We start from the raw sequence: 27,139 nt of genomic DNA, 5'->3' as shown, positions 1-27,139 counted from the left end.
GTTGTGAGCCTGATTGAAACTAAGGGTTCCTTATTACTGATTAGCAGCCGCGCACTGTACAGTTTAATTTTACTGATTTGAATTCCTAAACAAGCCCTCTCAGAGCCCCGCTACGAATGGACTGAGACATGCTTAGTTTGTGATCTGTTTCAGCGGGAGATGAAGCATTTATTCTTGTGATATTCAGTAACATACCGCTATATCCTGATATACTGTGTTCCTGATACCAATGTATGTCACAGAGTCGGGCGCTATTAACGTTAGCTGCAAGCATTTGGATGCCGGGGTTTGTTGATCGAGTTATCAGTTTTGATTCACCAGCTTATTTTTACCAAAAGCTGAGCTGAAGCGGGCGGGCCCCACATTCTTATGAGTCTCCGTCAACTCACCGCTTAATTATCAGACAAGCGGACTTATTTAACAGCAACGTTTTATAAATGACTGTCTTGGGGGCCACAGATTCAGGGCAGTTAGAGAAACGCAATGAGAGACTCTTGTATAATGTCAGGTCTTTCTACTCATCTCCGGACCCAAATCCACATTGTAAATAGAATCACTTTACCCATCTCCCGCATTCAGATACATAGACCTGTAGCAATTCATAATATAGGGGATACTTTATTGTTACAGAGTGAAGGGATAGATAGCGGGAGATGGAGTAACACACACTGGCAGTCTCTTTAGACCCTGATAATGTAATTTAATATTAGAGATTCACATCCGCTGTGAAGGACTGAGGAAATAAAGGGATTTCATTGACAGTCTAGATGTGAGTCCATTCTGTTGATGATGTGGAAGGTGTGACGTGGATCCAGTATCCGCCTCTATCAGGGGATCAATAGGCGGCGCCTGTAACCTCGCCCCCTTCTACCGGGTATTTAACTGCCGGTCACTGGGACCGCAATACCACAGTCCGGGAGCGGGTTTGCTCAGTGAGTTCTTGCCAAAACCATTTCCCACACATTGCCAGGAGGATGAGGTCGGCGATTTCTCTCAGTCTGTTGCTGGCTTTCTTATCCGGTGAGTAGTTTTTATTGTCCAATCTCTCACTGTTACTGTCTCAGTGTCAGTCTCTCTCTGGAATGTTACAGAGTCAGGAATCATTTCTCCAGGATTAATCCTCGGGGTTTTTGATTGTTTTTACAGGTGTTCAGTCGGATTTCGTGTTGCCTCAGCCAAAGGCAGAGACCAGGAGACCCGGAGGTTACCTGAGACTGACCTGTAAAACCAGCGGGTTCAATCTTGGCAGCTATCGCATCTACTGGGTCCAAAAGGTTCCCAGACAGGGACTGGAGTGACTCGCTCAATTCTACACTTCATTTAGCAAGAGCTACGCTCCAGGGATTGAGAACCGATTTATGCGTCCAAAGAGACTTCAAACGGCATCTTCAGGTTGGACATGAAGAACCTGAGGACCGAAGACACCGCCATCTATTACTGTGCAAGACATGCTGGGTCTCTCGAATACTGGGGACAAGGCACCATGGTGACGGTGACTGCAGGTAAGAAACATTCATTCATTCAGTAATTGTCTTACCTGTGCCTTTATTTTATATTTCTGTTTATTTCAATAATTCATTCATTCACTGAAACTTGGGTTCGGTGAATTCTGTATTGAGATTTTTTGCAATGTTTCATTTGATTTTGCTGCAAAGGGATAATAGATTTAAACAGTTTCTCCAGAAAAAGATATTGGCCCAGAAATTCGGGTCGGGGGCTTGCCGCGCGTGTAAGCCCCCGATCTGCACTTACCCGAAGCGCCGGCCGTTGAGCTTCAGGGACGCCTGGAATTGGTGTTTTGAAATGTTGACTCCCGGGCAGCGTCTGACGTCACGCCGCCCAGGAGTGCAGCCAGCGCGAAGCCTGCAGCGCGCTGTGCAACTGAGACACGCCCCTTGAGGTCTCAGTTTAATAGGACACGCCCCCAATGTTTCTCACAAGCTGCTAAGCATTTTTACATGCAAAGCAGCATTTTAAATAGGTTTTTGGTATTTTTATGAAGCTTTTGGTAACTTTTATAAACTTTTAAAAACGTTTACATTATTTTGAAGAATCTGAAGTAGTTTTAAACAGAATTAAAGCAATTTAAAGACTTTTAAAAGCCCTAAAATAATGTTTTTTATTCCATTTATTTATTTAGCAATGTCGTCGTCATACGTGTCTTCACACTGTTCCCTTTGGGGAACTGTATGAAGTGGTGGAAGGATTTATGGCCTTGATTAACGCTCATTCCGTGACCATAACCATCTTTGGACCAGCCATTAGGGTGGTTAGTCCTATGGCAGGAGGGTTTTACAGGCTCTCACAAGCTATACAAGGAGGGGGGGGCCACCCACCCACGGGCACAAATATCCCACTGGATGTCAACCCAGAATTTAGAGCCAGAGCTCCGACTCCACTTGCTGGGACTGTCTGGAGTGGGGTTTAGAAACTCTACCGCGCTCTGAGCCCCGACGGCGGGGATCCTACCGCTACGCCAAAGGCCCAACCCGATTAGCAACGTGAAATGGCTGGAATGAGCACAATTCACGGCATTAAAAGAACTCACAATTGAACTGATGATGACCTCAGCAATCTCCTCAACGAGGTGGAGGCGCAGCGCCTGCTCATCATTGGTAATGAGAAGTCAAAGGCGCCGCAAAAAGGACAGATGATAGCTTGGTCTTTCAAGTGGCAGCATAGGGCTCCAGTCACGGGGAGGGAAAAGGTGCAGGAAATGTATGAGTGTCACCTTTTGCGCGGAGTGGGCCTTTTGCGTAGCGGTAAGCATCCCCGCCGCTGGGCCAGAAGGAGTAGGGTTTCGAACCCCGCTCCAGACAATCCTGGCAAGTGGAGTCGGAGCTCCAACTATAAATTCTGGGTGGACATCCAGTGGGATACTTGCGTCCGCGGGTGTGGGTGGCCCCTCCCCTCAGATGGGTTGTGGGAGCCCGTAAAACCCTCACGCCATAGGACTAACCACCCTAATGGCTGGTATGAAGATGGTTATGGTCACGGAAGGAGTGTTAACGTGGCCAGAAATCCTTCCACCACTTCATACAGTTCCCGAAAGGGAACAGTGTGAGGATACGTACGACGATGACCTCTTGTGCAATGCACCTCCTTGGACCCTCAGTCGCAGATGCGAGGGGGCAAATCGTGCAATTGTTAAATTTTTCATTTTATTGACATGTAAAATGTTGGCCCAGTAATTCCCTTCCAAACGCACGAGTACGGTCGGGGTACTTACGTGTCTGGCCGGAGAAAATGCCGGTTTTCAGCATGCACAGCGCATGCGGGGAAAACCGGCATTTCCTGTCCTCTGAATGAAGGGGTTCAGAGGCAGAACGCGTGCGACTGTACAGGCAGCGCGTGCGCAGTAAAATTCGCCGCTTTCATTCATGCTTTCAGTGAGGTCAAGTCCTTACAACTTACACATGAAAAAAGCATGAGTACAGTTGCTCCAGAGGCTGCGGAGGAAGCTATTTCTTATCGTGGAGCTTCTGAAAGGCAATATTTTTGTTTGGGAAAGGGAGGAAAGTTATTTTAAGAAATGCTGAGGTAAGTTTTAAAGTTTATTTTTGTTTTTTAAAACGGGTTTTCAGTACTGTAGGTAGAAGGATCAATTGTGGCTATGTGAATTGAATTTGCTGTGTTTATTAAATGTGAAAATGACTCCAACATTTTTAAGAAAGAAACTTTTCATCAGTAATATATTCTTTTAAGTAATTATGTATGTATGTCTGTATATATTCCTTTGCGTGTATGTATATATTCCTTTACTTATGTGTATGAATGTATGTATTTAATTATGACTTTCAGAGAAAGTAACTTATTGGAAAATCATAATTAAAAACATACATTCATACACATAAGTAAAGGAATATAAAACATACATACATATACGTAAAGGAATATATGCAGACATACATACATAATTACTTATTACTGATGAAAAGTTTCTTTCTTAAAAGTGTTGGAAATGTTACATTACTCATTTTAGAACACTCATTCTCACATTCAATTCACACAGCCACAATTGCTCCTTCTACCTACCGTACTGAAAACCTGTTTAAAAAAAAAAAATTAAACTTTAAAACTAACCTCAGCATTTCTTAAAATAAGTTTCCTCCCTTTCCCAAACAAAAATATTGCCTTTCAGAAGCTCCACGATAAAATATATCTTCCTCCGCAGCCTTGGAGCAACTTTACACATGCTTTTTTCAAGTGTAACTTGTAAGGACTTACCCTCACTGAATCCATGAATGAAATCGACGAAGTTCACTGCGCACGCACTGCCTGTGCAGTCGCACGCGCTGTGCCTCTGAACCCCTTCGTTCAGTGAACCGGAAATGCCAGCGTTCCCCGCATGCACGGTGTTTCCTGAACGCCGGCATTTCATCCGGCCAGATGCGTGAGTACCCAGACCGTACTCACTCATTTGGACCCGAATTACTGGGCCATTGTTGAGCGGTGGAACCCCTGACTGATTTCGTGTTTATCTGCTGATGAGTCTTTGCGCCTGGGTTACTTTAAATAACTAACGGTTGTTCAACTGTTTGGCGTTTCTACAATGTTTAATGTCGGTGACATCTAATTGCTGCAGGTTTTCTGCTAAAATGCAAACATAATGCTTAAATGCGTTTGAAAGAATATTGCAGGTAGAAAACAGAAAGCATTAGATGTTATAAATAAATTTAAGATATTTAAGGTATTTTATTTGTGATACCTACAATATCATCTATTAATTAAAAGTTGACGAATGCTCATATTCAATACATGAAAAGTTACTGCAATTAATAACTACATCATTAATAAATTTATAGCCTGAATCAGATTTAAATTAATATAAATTAAATTATTATAATGTAGTAATATCACCCAATATTACAGCATTGTGCTTTATCAATATTAATTTATTAAACATGATCAGTCTACTCGCAATTCTGCTGTCATTGTTTTATATTTATATTTATTTCAATAACTATTTCGTTCAGTGATAGATGGGTTCGCTGGATTCTGTACTGCGATTTCTTTGCAACGGTACATTTGATTCTGTTGAAAGGGTTTATAGAATTAAGCTGCTTCTCCACAAAACGTTCTGTTGCGGGATTCAGCCCCTCAGTGATGTGATTTGCTGTTTATATGCTGAGGAGAGTCTGTGCCTGGGTTACTTTGAATAAGTAAATTTGTGAAACTGTTTGGCGTTTCTGCAATGTTTAATCTCGGTGACAACGAACTGCTGCGGGTTTTCTGATCTGTTTAAAACTGTTTGAAAGATGATTGTAGGCAGACAACAGGTAGGTTTTATAATTCAAAAATCGTTTAAAAATAATTTAATGCAACTTTTTACTTAATTGAGAATTACAGATTCAACTATTAATCTATGGTTTACGCTGCTCAAATTTAATAGCTGCAATGTTATTGTAATTACGAATTATATAATGAAAAAGTTGCAGGTTGAAGGAGAGTTAAATTAATATACTTGTAACTCAAACAATTAGAATGCGGTAATATTGCCCAATATCACTCAATATGCTGTAGTATTAATATTAATGTATTAAACATTATTCTCCTTCTACAATTCTGCTGAGCACTGGTCACAATTAACGTGAGCGGAGAATGTTAGAGGCTGGAGACAATTTCTGATGATGTCTGAAATTATTTTAATAACAGCAGTCTGCTTCCACCGCAGTGTTCAGTTTAATGAGGGTTTGACATTAATTGTTATCTCCCTGTTTCACACAGATAAATGACAGGCTGTATTTAATTATGCATTTAATGAGTGTTGTAAATTGTAGTTTGTAAATATAATAAATCTACCAGGATATTAAATTCTTACAGTACAGCGGAAACCATGTTATTCCTTCAATATTATTTTTTCTTTGATAGCGAGACAATTATCACTAAACTAATCTTAAACAGTTTGTAAGATCATAGGCTGAGCGATGGACGTCGCTGGCAGTCAAAGAATTGTTCATATGATTCTATTTAAATTCAAGGAAGGTGCAGACTGCATAAGGCTGGAGACAGAGAAATAACCAATAGAAATTCAAGAAGATTTACTTAATTACCAAAGCTTAATATGATTTTAGATTTTAACAACATCCTGTCTCCCATAGCTGTGCTGTATATTGGTTAGAATTATAGACAGTGATCAGATTACATCTGAGATTTATGCTTAGTTCTCATTAATGTTAAATTGATCAACAAAATCGCTCCTGCATTTGCTCATTAAATTTCAGTGTCAAAGATGGTCTGATTGATTTGTTGTCCGCCAGTTTTCCACTGATCATTCCGGAACTGATTTTCAATAAATAGCAGAACATATTTAATAATTATTTCGCAGGCATTGTGTGAATTACGGGTGTAAAATATAAAAAGATTGTAAGTGCTATTAAACAGCCGGGGCTCTGCTAATAACTGCAAACTAACCGTTTGTCTTGTAATTTATAAAAATAGTTTATATAGTTAAATTAGTAAACACACGGTGTTACAGTCCATCGGTAGTTAGTGAGATGTGATCGCGGCCAGACTTGGAACTATTTAAAATAGTCCACTCCTAAATCCATCATGTGAAATCCACACTGAGAAAAGATGGAGTTTATGTTACATCAGAGAGTTCAGAAACATACAGAGCTCACAAGTGTGTAGATAGAGAGCGGGAATGAATTAGAAGTTCGTCAGCATTTTATTCAAATGTGATTTGATTTACGTAAAACGAATAATTTTTCTGCATGTCTTTAACTATTAATGTGATTCTTAATATTTTAATATTGATAAGTGCCATGTTAATTTATAGAAGCCCGAATAGTTCACAAGTTAGCAGGCAGAAACAGGATTAAAATTAATATTAACTAATTTTACTATAATGCAGCATAACATCAGATAACATCAATATTAACTTAGAGTTTAATATTAGTGCGAATTTATTAACCATAAATGTCCTCCCAAAATTGCGTTGTACACAGGACAGAATTACAGTTACTGCAAAACCTCAAGGGTTGGAAAGAATTTTAAATTATGTCTAAAATTAATTTAGAAACAATACAAGTCTTACTCAGCTGTGCTCAGCTCGAGAAGGTGTCGCCGCAGATTTTAATGAATTAACTTTGTGTTTTGCCTCGATAATTTTACAGGTTATATATAATGAGGAAATTATATTAACCCAGTGGGTAATCGGTTGTCAATGTAAAGGTCTCCTGGTTTGTTAAATTCTTGCTCTGTCACGAAGTCCCCATTAAATGCAGCAAATTACCCTGGAATGCGAATTATTTCGATATACATCTCTTCTGTGTTCTGGTGATGGCGATGCTTCCTCTGGGGAGTGCAGCCACAGTCAAGTCCACTGCACCATGGGTGGCTCAGCTGCACATGGGGAGGAGGAAACAGAGTGGAAGAGCAATAGTGGTAGGGGAGCAGACAGGCGTGGCAGTAGACGTGATTACAGGATGCCATGTTTCCTCCCTGGAGCCAGGGTCAAGGATGTCACTGAGCAGCTGCAGGACAACCTGAGGGGGAGTGTAAACAGCCAGAGGTCGTTGCCCACATCGGTACCACCGACATAGGCAGAAAGATTTAGGGAGCTTGGAGAGAGATTAAAAAGCAGGACCTCAAAGGTACTAATCTCCGGATAACTCTCGGTGCCACATGCTAATGAGTACAGGAACAGAAGGATAGCACAGATGAATGCATGGCTGGAGAGATGGTGCAGGAGCGAGGGCTTTAGCTTCCTGAGGCATTGGGACCGTTTCTGGGGAAGGTGGGACCTGTACAAACCAGACGGGTTGCAACTCAACAGAGCCGGGACCAATATTCTCGCGGGAAGGTTTGTTAGTGCTGTTGTGGAGGGTTTAAACTAGCTTGGCAGGGGATGGGCACCAGCATATAGTAGTAGAAAAGAGGAATAAGGTGCATAAACGAGTGATTGTGTTGGCAAGTACTAGAGCAGATAGTACTAGAGGCGGTAGTAGTACCATATTAGATAGGAGCAGACTAAGAAAGACTACGAAAACATTTTAAAATGGGTTTAGAATGCATATATATAAACGCACAAAGTATGCTGAATAGAGTTGGTGAGCTACAAGCAGAATTAGCCATGTGGCAATATGATGCTGTCGCAATAACGTAAACGTGGGTTGAAAACAGTGAGGACTGGGCAGTCCATATTCAAGGGTAGAGATTGTTCAGAACAGATAGGGAAGGAAAAAAAGAGCGCTGGGGGTGACAGTGCTGACTAAGGAAGACACTGTAGTTTTGGAAAGGGAGGATGTTCTTGAGGGGACAAGGACAGAATCCATTTGGTTAGAGTTGAGGACTAAAAAGGGTATGATCACGCTATTGGGGGTATTCTGTAGGCCTCCAAATATTGAGAGGGAGGTAGAGAATCAAATCTGCTCTGAAATCGCAGCGATATTGGGGGACATTAATTACCCAAATATCGATTGGGATAATGATGGGTGAAGGGAAAGGAGGCGTGCAATTTCTGAAATGTGTTCAGGAGAATTTCCTTGACCAATATGTTCTTGTCCCAACTAGGAAGCGGGCATTGCTGGATCTGGTGTTGGGGAATGAGGGGGGCCAGGTCGGCCAAGTGTCTGTGGGAGAATAATTGGGTAAGAGTGATCATCGTAATCATAAGATTTAGATTAGCAATGGAGAGGAGCAAGCAACAATCTAGAATGGAACGACTAAACTGGAATAGGGCTAACTTCAATGGGATGCGAAAGAACCTAGCCAGGGTAAAATGGAACCAAAGACTGACAGGAAAAACTGTAACGGAACAATAGTTGATCTTTAAGGAGGAGATGTTGCAAGTACAGGCTAGGTACATTCCAACAAGAGGGAAGGGTAAGCAAACCAAAGCAAGGGCTCCTTTGATGACGAGGGAGATAGAGAAGATGACAAAATAATAAAGAGGTTGTATGATGCATGTCAGGTGAATTCTTCAAGGGAGAACCAGACCAAATACAATAAGTTGAGAGGGGATGTGCAACTGAAAATAAGATTGGCAAAGAGAGAATATGACAGTTACTATAAAAGGGAACCCAAAAATCTTCTACCGTCATGTAAACAGTAAGCGGGTAGTAAGAGGTGGGGTGGGGCCTATTAGCGACAAAGACGGTGATAAATGCTTAGAGACGCAGGGCAAGTCTAGAATACTCAATGAATACTTTGTATCGGTGTTTACGAAGGAGGTGGATGCTGACAAAATATCGGTGGAAGTGGAAAAGGTAGGAGCAATGGAACGGGTGAACATTGAGAGACAGGATGTACTAGAAAGGCTGGGTATACTTAGAGTGGACAATTCGCCTGCTCCAGATGGCTTGCTAAATGAATTGGGGGATGGGGTAGCTGAAGGGCTTGCCATAATTTTCCAATCTTCACTAGATGCGGGGAGGTGCCTGAGGATTGGAAAGTGCAAAATTTGACACCATTGTTCAAGAAAGGGCATAAGGACAATCCTAGTAACTACAGGCCGGTCAGTTTAACGTCAGTGTTAGGTAAATTTTTAGAAACAGTAATGAAGGAAAAAGTTAACTGGCACTTGGAGAGGTTTAAGCTAATAGAGAGCCAACACGGATTTGTAAAAGGCAGATCGTGTTTGAGTAATCTAAATGAATTTTTTGATGAAGCAACAGGGATGATTGATGAAGGGAATGCAATGGATGTTGTCTACATGGATTTCGGAAGGCGTTTGACAAAGTACCACATAGAAGGCTGGTTAACAAAATTGAGGCTCATGGAATAGGTGGGTAAGTGGCATCTTGGATAATGAATTGGTTTAAGGACAAAAACAGCGAGTTGTGGTAAATGGCTGTTTTTCAGACTGGAGGATGGTAGACAGTGGTGTTCCCCAAGTGTCAGTGCTGGGGCCATGCTTTTTTGATATATATAAATGACCTGGATATTGGAATACAAAGTAGAATTTCTAAATTTGCCGATGACACCAAACTTGGGGGTGTGGCAAACAGTGATGATGATACCAATCGACTGCAACAGGACATAGAAAGGCTAGTAGAATGGGCAGACAAGTAGCAGATGGAATTGAATACAAAGAAGTGTGACGTGATGCATTTTGGCCGAAGGAACAGGGAGAGGCAATATACACTTAATGGCACCGTTTTAAAGAGTGTGCAGGGAAAGAGTGACCTAGGAGTTAATTTGCATAGGTCCCTGAAGGTGGCAGGACATATTGAGAGAGTGGTTAACAAAGCATATGGGATCTTGGGCTTCATAAATAGAGGTATTGAGTACAAAAGTAGAGAAGTTAGACTGAACATTTATATAGCACTTGTTAGCCCATAACTGAAGTATTGCATCCAGTTCTGGTCACCACAATTTAGGAAGGATGTGAAGACCCCTGAGAGGGTGCAGAGGAGATTTACCAGGATGGTTCCGGGGATGAGGGATCTTAGCTACAAGCACAGGTTGCAGAAGCTGGATTTATTTTCATTAGAGCAAAGGAGGTTGAGTGGTGTCTTGATGGAGGTGTACAAGATTATGACGGGTTTGGATAGGCTTGATGGGGAAAGGCTGTCCCCACTAGTTGATGGTACAAGGACTAGGGAACACAGACTTAAGGTATTGGGCAAGAGATACAAGGGAGGATGTGAGGAAAGACTTTTTTTACGCAGCGAGTGGTGAGGACCTAGAATTCACTGCCGATGGAAGTGGAGGAAGCGAGGACACCCAATGCTTTAAAGGGGAGACTGGATGGACACTTGAGGGTAATACACTTGCAGGACTATGGGGTTAGAGCGGGGGAATGGGACTGACTGGATTTCTCTACAGAGAGCTGGCACAGACTCGATGGGCCGAATGGCCTCCTACTGTGCCGTTATGACTCTATGACTTGTTTTCAGGGAAACTAAATCTTACTCAGTTTTTAAATAGTAGAGCTGGAGGGAGAACCGGTTGCAAGTCAAAGAAAGTTTTTTCAAAGTAATATCAGTTTAATTTCAATAAACGTGCAGACTTGAGGTGGTCGGAAATTGACAAGAGATCAATTAGAAATCAGCATAATTGAAATTGACAAATTGAACAGATCTATCTGCTGAGAGCACGATTGTTGCACCGTTTGTGTCTGTTCTGTTTCTGTGCGAATACTCATTGGGTGAGAATCAGGAGTCCTCCTGACTGATTGTAAACCTGCTGGTTTGTTCTCTTGTGTTTCATGGAGTACAATTCGACTCATTTATTTCAGAAGCTTGTATCTGTGAGAAATGCGATAGTTTGACGTTAAGTTTGAGGAAGCGCATCAGAAATGGCTTTAGTAACCCGGTTTGTGACATTCAGAAGGAGCATTTCAGAAACACTTCCAGCAGACTGTAGAAGCTTTAATCCGTTTCTCACCCTTGCTGTACCTGTCCTGGGAGTGTTTGATGGGGCAGTGTAGAGCTAGCTTTAATCAGTTTCTAACCCGGGCTGAACCTGCCCTGGGAGTGTTTGATGGGACAGTGTAGAGGGAGCTTTGCTTTGCATCTAACCAGTGCTGTACCTGCCCTGGGAGTGTTTGATGGGACATTGTAGAGGGAGATTTACTCTGTATTTAAACCGGGTTGTACCAGCCCTGGAAGTGTTCGATGGGACAGAGTAGAGGGAGCTTTAATCAGTTTCTAACCCATGCTGTACCTGCCTGGGAGTGTTTGATCGGGCAGTGTAGAGGGAGCTTTACTCCGTATTTAAACCGGACTGTACCAGCCCTGGAAGTGTTTGATGGGACAGTGTTGAGCGAGCTTTAATCAGTTTCTAAGCCGTGCTGCACCAGCCCTGGGAGTGTTTGATGGGACATTGTAGATGGTGCTGTACTCTGTATCTAACCCGTGCTGTACCTGCCTTGGGAGTGTTTGATGGGACAGTGTAGAGGGAGCTTTACTCTGTATTTAAACCGGGCTGTACCAGCCCTGGAAGTGTTTGATGAGACAATATACAGGGAGCTTTAATCAGTTTCCAACCCATGCTGTACCTGCCCTGGGAATGTTTGATGGGACAGTGTAGAGGGAGCTTTACTCTCTATTTAACCAGTGCGGTATCTTACCCGGAGTGTTTGACAGTGCCGTGTAGACTGGGCTTTGCTCGGAATCAATCTCTTACAATACCTGGCCGTACAGCGCATGGCAGGACAGTGCAGAGGGAGCTTTACTCTGTATCTGTACTGTAACAGACATGAGAGTGCTTGTCCCGTGTTTTTCAAGGCACCTTTATCTGTATCCAACTAATAACTTGTGAGTTCTCCAGCCAGATATATAAAAATAAAAAGTTCCATTGCTCTGATGAAACAACCGCGCATTAATTGAGTTCAACTTTATTGCAAAAGAAATTGCCCAATTTTTTATGAATTGATGAACTTTAAACATTTTGAGTATCAGATGATTGAATGAGATTGGTCTGATCCTGATCTCACTTTCAGAACAAACAGTTTCAGGAAGTGACATTATGAAGTGTTTCCTTCCATTAAATCGGGAAGAACTAATTCCGCTGAGCCTTGTAGAATCACAGAATCTCAGAGCACAGAAGGGGCCATTCGGCCCGTCTTGACTGTGCTGGCTCTGAAAGAGCTGTCCAATCACGTCCCAGCTTTTTCCTCGTAACCCTCCAATGAGTCCTCTTCAAATACATGTCCAGCTGCCTTGTGCATTCCAGAACTTAACAACCCTCCGTTTGAAAAAATAATTATCCTCATTTCCCCTCTAGTTCTTTTGCAAATTATTTTAAATCTGTGACCTCGCCAGCGGAAACCATTTCTCCCGACATGCTCTGACAAAACCGCTCACACTTTTAAGTACCTCTATTGTGTCTCCCCTTAACTTTCACTGCTCTAAGTAACAAACCCAGTTTTTCCAATCTCTCCACATAACTGAAGTCTGTCATCCCTGGTATCATCCTGGTCAACCTCCTCTATACCCACTCCTAGGCCTTGTCATCCTTCCTAAATTGTGGTGTTCAGAATTGTATATACTACTCTGGCTGATACCTAACCTGAAATTTGTAAAGGTTTAGGATGACTTCCTTGTTTTCTTTATTCAATGCCCCTTTTATAATGGCAAGTATCCCACACACTTTGCTAACCGCCAGATCAACTTGCCGTGGCACCTTCAAAGATTTGTGAATATGCACCTCAGGTCCCTCTGCCGTTGCACCCCCTCAAAATAGTGCCAGTTAGATTATACTGTCTATCCCTGTTCCTCGCAATGTGCACCACTTCACAATTAACTGCATTAACTTGCATCAGCCACATGTTTGCGCATTTCACCAGTCTGTCTATATTCTCCTGAAGTCCGCTGCTATCCTGCTCACGAGTTACTACATTGCCAAGTTTTGCATCATCCGCAAACTTGGTAACTGTGTTCCCGATAAACAAGTCCAGGTCATTTATATAAAACAGGAACAGTAATCGTCCAAATATCGACCCAAGGAGGACCCCACTCTATATTTCTCTCCAGTCAGAACAACATCCATTCACCACTACTCTCGGCCTCCTCTCCCTCTGCCAGTTATGTACCCAAGTTACCTCCAACCCTTTAATCCCATGTGCTTCTAATTTCCGAATAACCCTTCATGAGATACTTTATCAAATGCCATTTGAAAGTCTATATGTACAATATTTGCTGCAGCACCATCATCAACCCTCTCCGTTACTTCACACTGTAGACCGAGCTTTCAGTATCTGACCAATAAGCCGCAGGTGTTTGAGTTATCCGCACAAAGCAGAAGCCAGAGTTGCCCACATCAGCAGTCAGCACATGAGTTATTGTTTGTCCTTCCTTGCATAGAACCCGCTGATAAGTAATCGATTTATAGGCCCAGAACTTCGGGTCGGAGGCTTCCCGCAGTTGCAATCCTCCGTCCTACACTTACCTAGCCCGCCGGCCGTTGTGCTGTGGGCTCACGTGGAATTCCACTCCTGTGCCTCCTCCAACTGCCGGCGTGCAGTGCTTGCATATCCCAGGGGCGCAGTAAGTTTGAAGCGTCCCCTGCGATCACGTGGGCCATGGAGAGTCAATGGTAGCAGGGAAATACCCATTCATAAAATTGACAGGAAGAGCTGTCAAAACTATAAATACTATGAGCCCCAAAACATAACTAAAACTTCAAATATATTTCTTAAAAAATCACATTTTTAAAATAACTTTAAAATACATAAAATAACTATTTTAAACAATAATTTAAATTTTTGAAAAAATCAATTACATTTGCTAACGGGGCTAAAACAAACTTACCTTTCTTTAAAGTATTTAAAAATAATGTCCCAGAAATTTGGGTCCACGGGGGAGTACGCGCGGGGTACTCACCCGTAAGCCCAATGGAAGTGCCGGCTTCCTGCATGCACTGTGCATGCACGGGAAACCGGCACTTCCGTTCCCCTGAAAGGAGAGGCTGAGGTCAAACGTGCGCGCAGAAGAGGCTGTGTGTGCGCATCGAACTTCCGTTTCTTTTACAGGTTTTCCCGGGATGGTAAGTCTGCAGAAGTTAGACATGTAAAATGCAGTCTTAAGGCCTGCTTTTTACAAGATAAGTGGTGAATTAATTAAAGTTAAAACATTTTTTCCACAGGTTTATTATTTTTAAATACTTTAAAGCAAGGTAAGTTTATTTTTAGCCCTGTTAGAAAATAAAATTATTTTTTCAAAAATTTAAATTACTGTTTAATTTTAGTTATTTCATGTAATTTATAGTTTATTTAAAAAATGTGATTTAAAAAAAATTTTATTTGAAGATTTATTGCTGTTTTGGGGCCCGTAGTATTTCTAAGTTTGACAGCACTTCCTGTCAGACTTATGAATGGAGCATTCCCTGCTCCGATTGGCTCTCCATGGCCCACATGATCCCAGGGGATGCATCGAACTAACTGCGCCCCTGGGATACGCAAGAACTGCACGCCAGCAGCTGGACCAGGCCCCGGATCGGAATTCCACGTGGGCCCACAGCTCAACGACCGGCGCGCAAGTTAAGTGCAGGTCAGGAAGCCCCCTACACGAATTTCTGGGCCATAATCTAAATCATTGGGACAGGTTTCTTCCCTAAGTATCTAATATTGGCAATCCTTAAACATTATGGCCCAGAAATTCGGGTCTCCACGGTTGAGTTCGCACTGGGTACTCACCCGTAGGCCCAACGAAAGTGCCAGTTTCGTGCATGCACTGCGCATGTGCGGGAAACCGGTACTTCCGTTCCCTTAAAGGAAGGGGTTCAGAGGTCGAACGCATACACCAGAGAGTCAGCGCATGTGTTCGGTACAAGCAGCAACAAGAAGTGACTGTAACGACCCAGAAAGTAGCGCCTGTTCTCACTGGTGGGAGGTTGGAAAGTAATTTGGAAAATTAAATGGAGCATTTAAAGAGCATCGTTCCATAACCGACTTTGGGAATCGCATTTAATTCAGCTTAAGTAATTGAGTGGGTGGGAGGAGGAAAGTCAGGAGACGTCCATTCAGTAGAATGTGATAGAGCACAAGTCACGCTGCATCGCTCTTCCTCCAATTCTGAGATGGAAGGAGAGAGACTCGAATCCATCCCGATTGATCTAAAGCTTGAATCTTAGAAACCAGGGTGTGGAAAAGTTCCCTATTCAAATCTGTGTGCTGAATTCTTCGGTTCACATTTTAAAGGAGATTTCACCCATTTATTGTAGACTTCCTTTATTGTCATGAGAGCAAAGCAGATTTAGGTGAGGCCTGATACAGGGGTTTTGGAATTCGGAAGCGTTTTATGAATGGACTCGGGAAACATATTTTCCCGGATCGATGAGTTGCTGAATAAATGGCACTGATTGAAAATCAGAAGCAAAAGAATGAAGGGCGAGACTGGTATTCTACTTTTCTGCACAGGGGACTGTTGGGCATCGGATTCGTTCATCCTGTAGTCACATTTCGAGTTGTGTGGATATGTTATAAGCACGGATTACAGAGTCTAACTTGTTCAATTGGCCATTCTTTCCCAATGATGCAGTCTCCATCACCCTCTACGCTCTGCTCTCCTCCTGTGAACAACCCAACACCGGAAGCCCCGTCATGTACAGTTGTTTGGCGATGGAGTACTTCCCAGAAATCACCAGCCTTTCCTGGAGTAAAGATAAAGAGCTGATCACCACTGGGTTGAAGACCTACCCATCAGTGTTCAACAAGAAGGGATCCTACACGCTGAGCAGCCAGTTAACCATCACCGAGTCAGAGGTGGGGAGCAGCACAATCTACTACCAGTTTCGACAAAGTGGGTCCGACTGGAGCGTCAAAATGCGAGGTTAGTTTTGTGGGATACAGGGGGAAACTGTGAGAAGGTGAGGCGTTATGTTCAACTTCAATACAACCTTGGTTAGCTCAGACGTGGAGTGCCATGCACAGTTCTGGTCTCCATATCACACTTAGTGTACTTTGTACAGTTCTGATCTCCATATCACACCTAGAGTACCGTGTACAAGGCTGGTCTCCATATCACGCTCAGGGTGATGAGTACAGTTCTGTTCTCCATATCACACTTAGAGTTATGTGTACAGTTCTGGTCTCCATTTCACACTTAGTGTACTGTGTATATTCCTGGTCTCCATGTCATGCTTAGTGTACCGTGTAAAGGTCTGGTCTCCATATCACACTTAGAATACTGTGTACAGTTCTATTCTCCAAATCACACCTAGTATACATTGTACAGGTCTGGTCTCCATATCACACTTAAAGTATTGTGCACAGGTCTGGTATCGATATTACACTTCGGGTGCTGTGCACAGGTCTGGTCTCCACATCACACTTAGAGGGCCGAGTAGAGGTCTGGTCTCCATATCACACTTAGAGTACTTTACACAGGTCTGGTTTCCATATTATAAGAATGATACAGAGACACTGCAGAAGTGCAAAAACGATTTACAAGGATCTGTGGCATTGAGTGCTGCTAAAGTTTGGTAAGTGGGAGAAAAGTCATTTGAGTGTATTTTGTGAATTTTAGTGTGTTAAAAAGTTAATTATTTGAAGTGAGTTTAATTTTTTAAGGGTATATTAAACTGCTGGGGAGTGTAAACCGGAAGTAGAATCCGGGTATAAAAGGGGCGGGACTAGTGCTGTTGCACAGAGTGCTGTGGCATTGTGTGCTGCTAGAGTTTGGTAAGTGCGAGAGTTCGGGCAAGTGGGAGGTGAGTGTGTGTTTCTTGCTCTGTTTTGTTCCCCACTCCCAGGCTTAGACAGCACTGCGGAAGTGGAGCAGCGAGACGAGTCAAACAAACAGCCCCCACAGACAGTATTCAAGGAAAAGGTTGGTGATCAGCTGGTTGGTTGGTTTTCTTCCTTCTCTTTTATACATTTAAGTTGGTATGTCCTATTGAATAGTGGTGTAATATTATCATCTATATCGGGGCAGAGGGTCTTCATAACTAATAATAAGAAATTTAATTAATTACATAGATATGGGTGAACAGGTGATGTGTCACTGTTGCGAAATGTGGGAGCTGGTGGACCCCATTGAGGCTCATGATGATTACATTTGCGATAAGTGTTTGCTGCTGGAGGAACTCAAGCTCCATGTTAAAAAGCTTGAGACCGAGCTTCAGACACTGCAACACATCAGGGAGGGGGAGAAGTTCCTGGATTCTATGTTTCAGGAGGTGGTCACATCTATGAAATTAATTAATGCAGATGTAGTCCGTGGTCAGTGACAGGACGGTGTGACTACGAGTGAGGCAGGTACAGGGATCAAGGAGGTAGTGTTCAATGAGTCGCAGCCCTTGCTCTTGTCAAGCAGGATCGAGTTTCTTACTCCCTGTGAAGGCGGGAGCGGCGACTGCAGGAAGGATGAGCAACCTGGCCACAGCACCATGGTACAGGGGGCCATTCAAGTGGAGGGAGCAAAAAGAAATGTTGTAGTGGTAGGGGATAGTATCATTAGGGGGATAGATAGGGTTCTCTACAGTCAAGAGCGGGAGTCCCGAAGGCTGTGTTGCCTGCCCGGTGCCAGGGTTAAGGACATCTCTTCTGGGCTGGAAAGAAACTTGGAGAGGGAGGGGGAGGATCCAGTTGTCGTGGTCCATGTTGGTACAAACGACGTAGATAGGACAAGGAAAACGGTTCTGTTAAAGGAGTATGAGCAGCTAGTGGTCAAATTAAAAACAGAACCTCAAGGGTAATAATCTCTGGGTTATTACCTGAGCCACGAGCGAATTTGGCTAGGATAAATAAAATTAAAGAGTTAAATGCGTGGCTCAAAGACTGGTGTGGGAGAAATGGGTTTTGCTTCTTGGGACGCTGGCACCAGAACTGGGACAGGAGGGAGCTGTTCCATTGGGACAGACTCCACTTGGCAAGTGCTGGGACTAGAGTCCTGGTGAATCATATAACTAGGGCTGTAGAGAGGGCTTTAAACTAATTAGTGGGGGGGGGGGTTTCTAGACAGCAAATAATAGAAATGACAACGGAGAAGGTCAGAGACTTAGGTAGCAGTGGGGGAATTAAAAAACAGAACGTGTCAGGAAGGGACAGAAGGTATGGAGTAAAATGTAAAGTACTAAAAGGGGAAAAAACAGGAACTAAGTTTCAGAAAACATATTGGAAAGTTCTTTATCTGAATGCACGTAGCATTCGTAACAAAATGAATGAGTTAACGGCACAAATAATTGCATATGGGTATGATCTTGTGGCCGTTGCAGAAACATGGCTGCAGGGTGACCATGACTGGGAATTAAACATACCAGGTTATTTAACAATCAGGAAGGACAGGGAGGGGAGGTGGGGTGGCTATGTTAATAAAGGAAGGAACCACTATAATACAGAGAAATGATATTGGGTCAGAGGAGCAGGATAGTGAAACAGTTTGGGTGGAGATAAGGAATAATAAGGGGGAAAAAACACCAGTGGGCGTAGTCTATAGGCCTCGGAACAGTTGCAAATCTGTTGGACGGAGTATTAATCAGGAAATATTTGAGGCTTGTAATAAGGGAACAGCTATAATTATGGGGGATTTTAACTATAATATTAACTGGACAAATCAAATTGGGCAGAGCAGCATTGAGGATGAGTTCATTGAGTGTATTAGGGATGGGTTTCTTGAGCAGTATGTAACTGAAACGACCAGGGGGCAAGCAACCTTAGATTTGGTCCTGTGTAATGAGACACGATTAATAAAACTGTCCTAGTAAAGGATCCCCTTGGAATGAGTGACCATAACATGGTTGAATTCCATATTCAATTAGAGGGTGAGAAGTTTGGATCTCAAACAAGCCTGCTGAGCTTGTATAAAGGAGACTATGAAGGTATGAGAGCGGAATTGATTAGAGTGGACTGGGAAAACAGGTTAAAGTGTAAGACGGTACATGATCAGTGGTGTACATTTAAGGAGTTATTTACAACTTCCAAAAAATATATATTCCACTGAGGAATAATGGGTGTAAAACAAAAGATAGCCATCCGTGGCTAAGTAAATTATTTAAGGATAGTATCCAACTAAAAACAAGAGCATATAAGGTAGCCAAATCTAGTGGGAGGATAGAAGATTGGGAAGTCTTTAAAAGACAGCAAAAAATAACAAAAATATTGATTCAGAAAGGGAAGATAGATTATGAAAGTAAATTAGCAAAAAATATAAAAACAGATAGCAAAAGTTTCTATAGTTATATAAAACGAAAAAGGGTGGCTAAAGTAAATGTTGGTCCCTTAGAGGATGAGACCGGGAAATTAATGGTGGGAAACATGGAGATGTCAAAAACGCTGAACAAATATTTTGTATCAGTCTTTATGGTAGAGTACACTAAGAATATTTCCCACACTGGACAAGCAGGGGGCTCTAGTGGGGGAGGAGCTAAATACGGCTAAAATCACTAACGAACTGGTACTTGGTAAAATAATGGGACTCAAGGCGGATAAATCCCCTGGACCTGATGGCTTACATCCTAGGGTCTTGAGGGAAGTGGTGTTAGGGATTGTGGATGCATTGGTAATAATTTTCCAAAACTCCCTGGACTCAGCAAGGTCCCGGCAGATTGGAAAACTGCTAATGTAACACCCTTTTTTAAAAAGGGTAGTAGCCAGAAGGCTGGAAACTATAGACCTCTTAGCCTAACATCTGTGGTTGGTAAAATGTTAGAGTCCATTATTAAGGAGACAGTAACGGGACATTTGGATGAACATAATTTAATAGGACAAACTCAGCATGGTTTCATGAAGGAGCAGTCATGTTTGACAAATTTGCTTGAGTTCTTTGAGGGAGTAACATACACGGTGGATAAAGGGGAGCCAGTGGACGTCGTGTATTTAGACTTCCAAGGGGCATTTGACAAGGTGCCACACAAAAGATTATTGCTTAAGATAAAAAATCAAGGGATTGGGGGTAATATTCTGGCGTGTGTGGAGGATTGGCTCTCTAACAGAAAGCAGAGAGTTGGGATAAATGGTTCGTTCTCAGACTGGCAATCAGTAACTAGTGGTGTTCCGCAGGGGTCAATGCTGGGTCCCCAACTCTTTACAATCTATATTAACGATTTGGAGGAGGGGACCGAGTGTAACATATCAAAGTTTGCAGATGATACTAAGATGGGAGGGAAAGTAGTGAGTGAGGAGGACATAAAAATCCTGCAAGGGGACATAGACAGGCTAAGTAAGTGGGCAGAGATTTGGCAGATGGAATGCAATACTGGAAAGTGTGAGGTTATGCACTTTGGCAGGAAAAATCATAGAGCAAGTTATTATCTTAATGGCAAGAAACTGGAAAGTACTGTAGTACAAATGGATCTGGCGGTCCTGGTGCACGAAACTCAAAAAGTTAGTATGCAGGTGCAGCAAGTGAACAAGAAGGCCAATGGAATGTTGGCTTTTATTGCCAGGGGGATAGAATATAAAAACAGGGAGGTATTACTGCAGTTGTACAAGGTATAGGTGAGACCGCACCTGGAATACTGCATACAGTTTTGGTGTCCATAATTAAGAAAAGACATACTTGCTCTCGAGTCAGTACAAAGAAGGTTCAATCGGTTAATCCCGGGGATGAAGGGGTGGTCATATGAGGAGAGGTTGAGTAGATTGGGACTCTACTCATTGGAGTTCAGAAAAATGAGAGGCGATCTTATTGAAACATATAAGATTGTGAAGGGGCTTGATCGGGTGGATGCGGTGAGGATGTTCCCAATGATGGGTGAAACTAGAACTAGGGGACATAATCTTAGAATAAGGGGCTGCTCTTTCAAAACTGAGATGAGGAGAAACTTCTTCACTCAGAGGGTGGTAGGTTTGTGGAATTTGCTGCCCCAGAAAGCTGTGGAAGCTACATCATTAAATAAATTTAAAACAGAAATAGATAGTTTCCTAGAAGTAAAGGGAATTAAGGGTTACGGGGAGCGGGCAGGAAATTGGACATGAGTCAAGGTTCGGAATGGTCATGGCCCTGTGGGTAGTGGAGTGGGCCCAGGGGCCGTGTAGCCTGTTTCTGCTCCTACTTCCTGTGTTCCAATTCTGTGTTAGATTTCAGGAGATGGTTTTATTCCTGTTCCTGGCTGGGGTGGAGATCGCCTTGACAGAAGGTAAGTACTGTCGAAAATATAGGGACAGAGTGATCTCCTGGACGAGTTTCGATCGCCTAGATGGGTCGGAGATGAATTTCCCAGATTTTTTCTCCCAAATTGGCCATTGGGTTTTTTAACTGGTTTTTCGCCTCTCCCGGGAGATCACATGGGTTCGGGTGGATGGAGAGTGATAGAAGATTTGAGGTTAGGATCAGATCAGCCATGATCTTATTGAATGGCGGAGCAGGCTCGAGGGGCCGATTGGCCTACTCCTGCTCCTATTTCTTATATTATTATGTTCTTATGATACCAGGGCTGAAAAATTGTCACTGTCAAGAATGAATGAACGGGCTTGGGATCTTTTCTCTATAAAAGAGAAGGCTGAGGGGTGACCGAATACAAGCCTTTAAAATTATGAAGGGGTTTGAAAGGTTACACGTAGAGAAAATATTTCTGCTTGAGGAGGAGCTCGAAACAAGGGCCCATAAATATAAGATAATCACTAATAAATCCAAGAGGGAATTCAGGAGAAACTTCTTTACCCAGAGAGTGAGTAGAATGTGGAACTCGCCACCACAAGGAGTAGTTGAGGCGAATAGCATAGATGCGTTTCAGGGAATCTAGATAAGTACAGGAGGGAGAAAGGAATAAAAGGTTATGTTGATAGGGAGATGAAGTAGGGAGCGAGGAGACTCATGTGGAGCATAAAGACCGACCTGTTGGGCCGAGTGGCCTGTTTCTGTGTTGTAGATTCTATGTAAAAAACCGCTTTACAGTTCTTAATTGTTTGGATTGCAACAAATAATCCCAATAAAATGTATGTTCTTGCAGATCGTGTGGTACATCATCCAACTGTCATCCTCACCCTGCGTTCCAGTGAAGAAATCATCAGCAGCAGGTCAGCAACCGCCGTGTGTTCAATCATCGATTTCCGTCCAAAGTCAGTGACTGTAAATTGGCTGAAGAATGGACAGCTCATGGATTCAGGCTTCGTCACCTCTCCCGTCATTGAAGTGAACGGGAACTTCTCGGCGGCCAGTCGGCTGAGATTCCCCGCCGGGCAATGGTTCACCGGCTCGGTCTATCCCTGCCCGGTCTCTCATCAAGGGGACACCCAAAGCCAAAACATCTCCAGGTCTCAGGATAAGAGACACAACCACGAGAAGTCCCAGATCATTCTGAGCGCTGATATCAGTCAGGACTTTTATTGGAATTAGTAAAATGCACAGAACTGTTTCTAATTTCCAAACATACAGTTTGTGTTTCCTTCTGATGTCAGTGCTGACTCAGGATTCCTGACCTTTCAGGATTCCATCACTTTGACAAAGGTTTCCCTCAGCTGTGATGTCAGACAGTGAGTGAGGTGTCCTTAGTCTCAGGTTTACCCTGAGAAAGCTCTATTTCTAATTTACAATCATGCTGTTTGTGTTTTCTTCCAATATAAAATAAAAGAAAGAATTGCCTTTACATAGCGCCTTTCACGACATCGGGCGTCCCAAAGCGCTTTACCGCCAATGAAGTACTTCCTGAAATGTGGTCACTGTTGTAACGTAGAAATGGCGGCGGCCAATTTGTAGACAGCAAGGTCCCACAAACAGCAATGCGATAAAGATCAAATAATCTTATTATTTGGTGCTGTTTGTTCAGGGGTACGTATTGGCCTGGACACCTGGGAGAACTCCCCGGCTCTTCCTCGAAATAGTGCCATGGGATATTTTAAGTCCAACTGAGAGAGCAGACGGGGCCTCGGTTTAACCTTTCCTTCGAAAGTCGGCACGTCCGACAATGCAGCGCTCCCTCAGTACTGCACTGGGAGTGTCAGCTTACATTTTGTGTGTAAGTATCTGGAGTGCGACTTGAACCCACGATCTTCTGAATCAGGATTCCTCATGGTTCAGGATTCCATAACCTCGCCAAAGAAGGTTTCCCTCTGCTCTGATTTCAGAGAGTGCATGAGGTGTCCTCGGTCTCAGGTTTATCCTGAGTTGTTGATCATAATCGGAACGACAGTAGGTGTCTGGAACCCTTTACTGGTAACTGTCTCGGGACCCACTGCTAGAAAGGACATCTACCCTATTTAGAGAACTGCGTTCGATTCTGGGCACCGCACATCAGGATGGATATACTGGCTTTAGAGGGGATGCAACGCAAATTCACCCGAACCATACCGGGGCTGAAAGGGTTAAATTATGAGGACAGGCTGCGCAGAATAGGCTTGTATTCCTTTGAGTATAGAAGATTAAGAGGTGATATAATTAAGGTGTTCAAGTTGAAAAACTTAATTGATAAGGGAGATATAGAGAAAACACTTGCTCTGGTGCGGGAGTCCACAACAAGGGGCATAACCTTAATAACAGCACCGAGCCGTTCAGGGGTGATGTCAGGAAGCACTTTTTGTCACAAAGGGTAATAAAAATCCAGATTTCTCTCCCCCAAAAATGCTGTTGAGGCTGGGGGTCAATTGCAAATTTCAAAACTGAGATTGATAGATTTTTGTTTGGCAAGGGTATCAAGGGTTACAGAAACAAGGCGGGTAGATTGTGTTGAGGTGTAGATCAGCCGTGATCTCATTGAATGGCGGAACAGGCTGGATGGGCTGAATGGCCTACTCCTGTTCCTATGTTGCTATTACTGCCCTGCGGTCATATTTCCTTCTGACTCTCTCTCACCAGACATGTTATGTGCAGAAATGAGCAGAAATGACAGAAATGAACAAATTACTTCACATCGGCATTACAAATTATTCACCACCCAAAGACCTCTTGGAACTCCATTCTCCCGACCATTCACTACTCCTCTGACGGGAGCTGCAACTGATTCCTGCACATTTTTATCGCCCCAAAAATCGCAACAAGACACCAGAAAATTAACTTTGTTTCCTGTTGCACCTAAAATCCTGGATTACATGCGGCATTCCTTTTGAACCACTGTAACTTCCGTGTGCAGCTCGTGACCCAGGAGGCGGAGCCATTATAACGAGCGAATGCGTTTGGGCACAAGGATCTACAGACGGGCGTAAAGGAGCAAGGGATTTCGGGAAGAGCGCTATTCAGTGCGCATAACAATTGCGCCCGGAGTTATTCATTTTGACGCCATGTATTTGCTTCACAGCCCAGGACAGGTAGCTTTGGGAGCAAATACACAGGAAATGTTAAAGAGCCTGCAGGAATCGTTGTCAATTCGTTGTCCTTCCAATAACGATGGTGTTTAAGCAAAACGAGAGGTTGATATCTCAAAGGTGATTTATTCTCCTTGAGAGAGTGAAGCCTGAATATTGGTGTCCTGATTCTGAAGATGAAGCTTTGCTTGATCTTCATTTCTGTTCACAGCTGATTCCTCATGCAACGATCCAGAAATCACTCTTCCACAACCGTCACTGGAACAGGTCTTACTGGAGGCGACGGTGACCTTAACCTGCGTCGTGTCGAATGCTCCTTATGGAGTCAACGTGTCCTGGACCCGAGAAAAGGAGACTTTGAAATCAGAGATTGCCGTCCAACCCGGAGAGGCTCCCAACAGCGTGATCAGCAACTTAAACATCTCGACACAAGCCTGGCTGAGAGGGGATGAGTTCACCTGCGTGGCGAGCCATCAGGATATGCCGACTCCCATAAGACGTTCCATCCACAAGCAAAAAGGGGAGCGGTCAGATTGTAGCAATAAGTGAGACACTGTGACTATTTCCGGTGATGGTGCATGGGCCAATTCGTTCCCGTAAGTGTTTTCACCCCTGTGCTCGCTGGTCTACATTGGCTCACGGTTAAGCAGCGCCTCGATTTCAAAATTCTCATCCTTGTATTCAAAGCCCTCCATGGCCTCGCTATCTCTGTAATCTCCTTCAGCCCCACAGCCCCGAGGTATCTGTGCTCCTCTAATTCTGCCCTCTTGAGGATTCCTGATTACAGTCTCTCAACCTTTGGCGGCCGTGCCTTCTATTGCCTAGGCCCTGAGCTCTGGGGTTCCCTGCCTAAACCTGTCCGCCTCGCTACCTCTCTCTCCTCATTTAAGAAGCTCCTTAAAACCTTCCTCTTTGAACAAGCTTTTGGTCAGCTGCCCTAATTTATCCTTATGTGGATCGGTGTCAAATGTATTGTCTTAAAATACTCCCGTGCAGCGTTTTGGGACGTTTTACTATGTTAAAGGAGCTATATAAATACAAGTTGTTGTTGTTGTTAATGGATGACTCTTTCAATTAAACGGGCAATTCCACTAACTAGATACTCTGGGAACCGGGGTAATGCAATTAAGGGGAAGCTCGATAAGTACATGAGGGGAAAAGGAATAGAAGGATCTGTTGTTTGGGTATGAAGTAAGGTGGGAGGAGGCTCGTGTGGAGCATAAACAGCGGCATTGACCAGTTGGGCCAAATGGTCTGTTTCTATGATGTAAATTCTATAAAATTTTCTAGTCCAACTCTTCAAACTCCCAGAGAGGATTACTTTCCCCTCTGCTCCGGGCTAGAAAACTGGACAGGACACAAAGGGGGAAAGGGAATCATTTAAAATTCAGCGTAAAGCACTATTTTCTCACATCTAACCGCCGGTTTCACTGTCTCTGGAATTCTCCAGTTTATTGACCTTCATTGTGATTGCTCTGCAGCTAAAGATCCGCGGGAACAGGCCGTGTCTGTCCTCCTGCCCCCGGCAGAAGAAATCTCCGCTCAGAGTTTCGTCACCCTCACCTGCTTAGTGAGAGGTTTCTCCCCCAAGAGATCTTCGTCAAGTGGACCGTCAATGACAAGCCGGTGAATTCCGGCAAATACAAGAACACCGAGGTGATGGCGGAGAACGGCAGCAGTTCCTTCTTCATGTACAGCCTGTTATCCATTGCAGCGGAGGAGTGGGCCAGCGGCGCTTCCTACTCCTGTGTGGTGGGACATAGAAACATAGAAACATAGAAGATAGAATACAGGAAGAGGAGTAGGCCATTCGGCCCCTCGAGCCTGCTCCGCCATTTAATGAGATCATGGCTGATCATCCAAATTCAGTACCCTGTCCCTGCCTTCTCCCCATATCCCTTGATCCCTTTAGCCTTAAGAAATATATCTAACTCCTTCTTGAATATATTTAATGAATTGGCATCAACTGCCTTCTGTGGTAGAGAAGTCCACAGGTCCACCACTCTCTGGGTGAAGAAATTCCTCCTCATCTCAGTCCTAAATGGCTTCCCCCTTATCCTTAGACTGTGATCCCTGGTTCTGGACTCCCCTGCCATCGGGAACATATTTCCTACATCTAGTCTGTCTAGTCCTGTTAGAATTTTATAAATTTCAAAGAGATCCCCTCTCATTCTTCTAAACTCCAGCGAATATAAGCCCAATCGACCCAATCTCTCTTCATACGTCATTCCTGCCATCCCAGGTATCAGTTTGGCGAATCTTCAGTGCAATCCCTCCATGGCAAGAACATCCTTCCTCAGATAAGGCGACCAAAACTGCACACAATACTCAAGGTGTGGTCTCAGCAAAGCCCCGTGCAACTGCAGCAAGATATTTTTGCTCCTGTACTCGAATCCTCTCGCTACGAATGCCAACGTACCATTTGCCTTCTTAACCGCTTGCTGCACCTGCGTGCTTACCTTCAGCGACTGGTGCACAAGCACACCCAGGTCTCGTTGCACTTTCCCTTCTCCCAATCTATTGCCGTTCAGATAATAATCTGCATTCCTGTTTTTGCTTCCGAAGTGGATA

General features: G+C 43.5%; 1 pseudogene; it reads left to right on the top strand.

Annotated features, from left to right (window-relative positions):
* The first annotated feature begins 957 nt into the window (after nt 1–957).
* On the top strand, nt 958–26,347 carry LOC147118722 (Ig heavy chain C region-like; annotated as a pseudogene).
* Nucleotides 26,348–27,139: the final 792 nt, after the last annotated feature.

This window comes from Somniosus microcephalus, chromosome 4, assembly GCF_052327205.1.
Source record: "Somniosus microcephalus isolate GS21.2 chromosome 4, FLI_Smic_1.0, whole genome shotgun sequence".
Taxonomy (NCBI): Eukaryota; Metazoa; Chordata; class Chondrichthyes; order Squaliformes; family Somniosidae; genus Somniosus; species Somniosus microcephalus.
The sequence above is the reverse complement of the archived record's forward strand: the minus strand, read 5'-3'. Positions and strand labels throughout refer to the sequence as shown.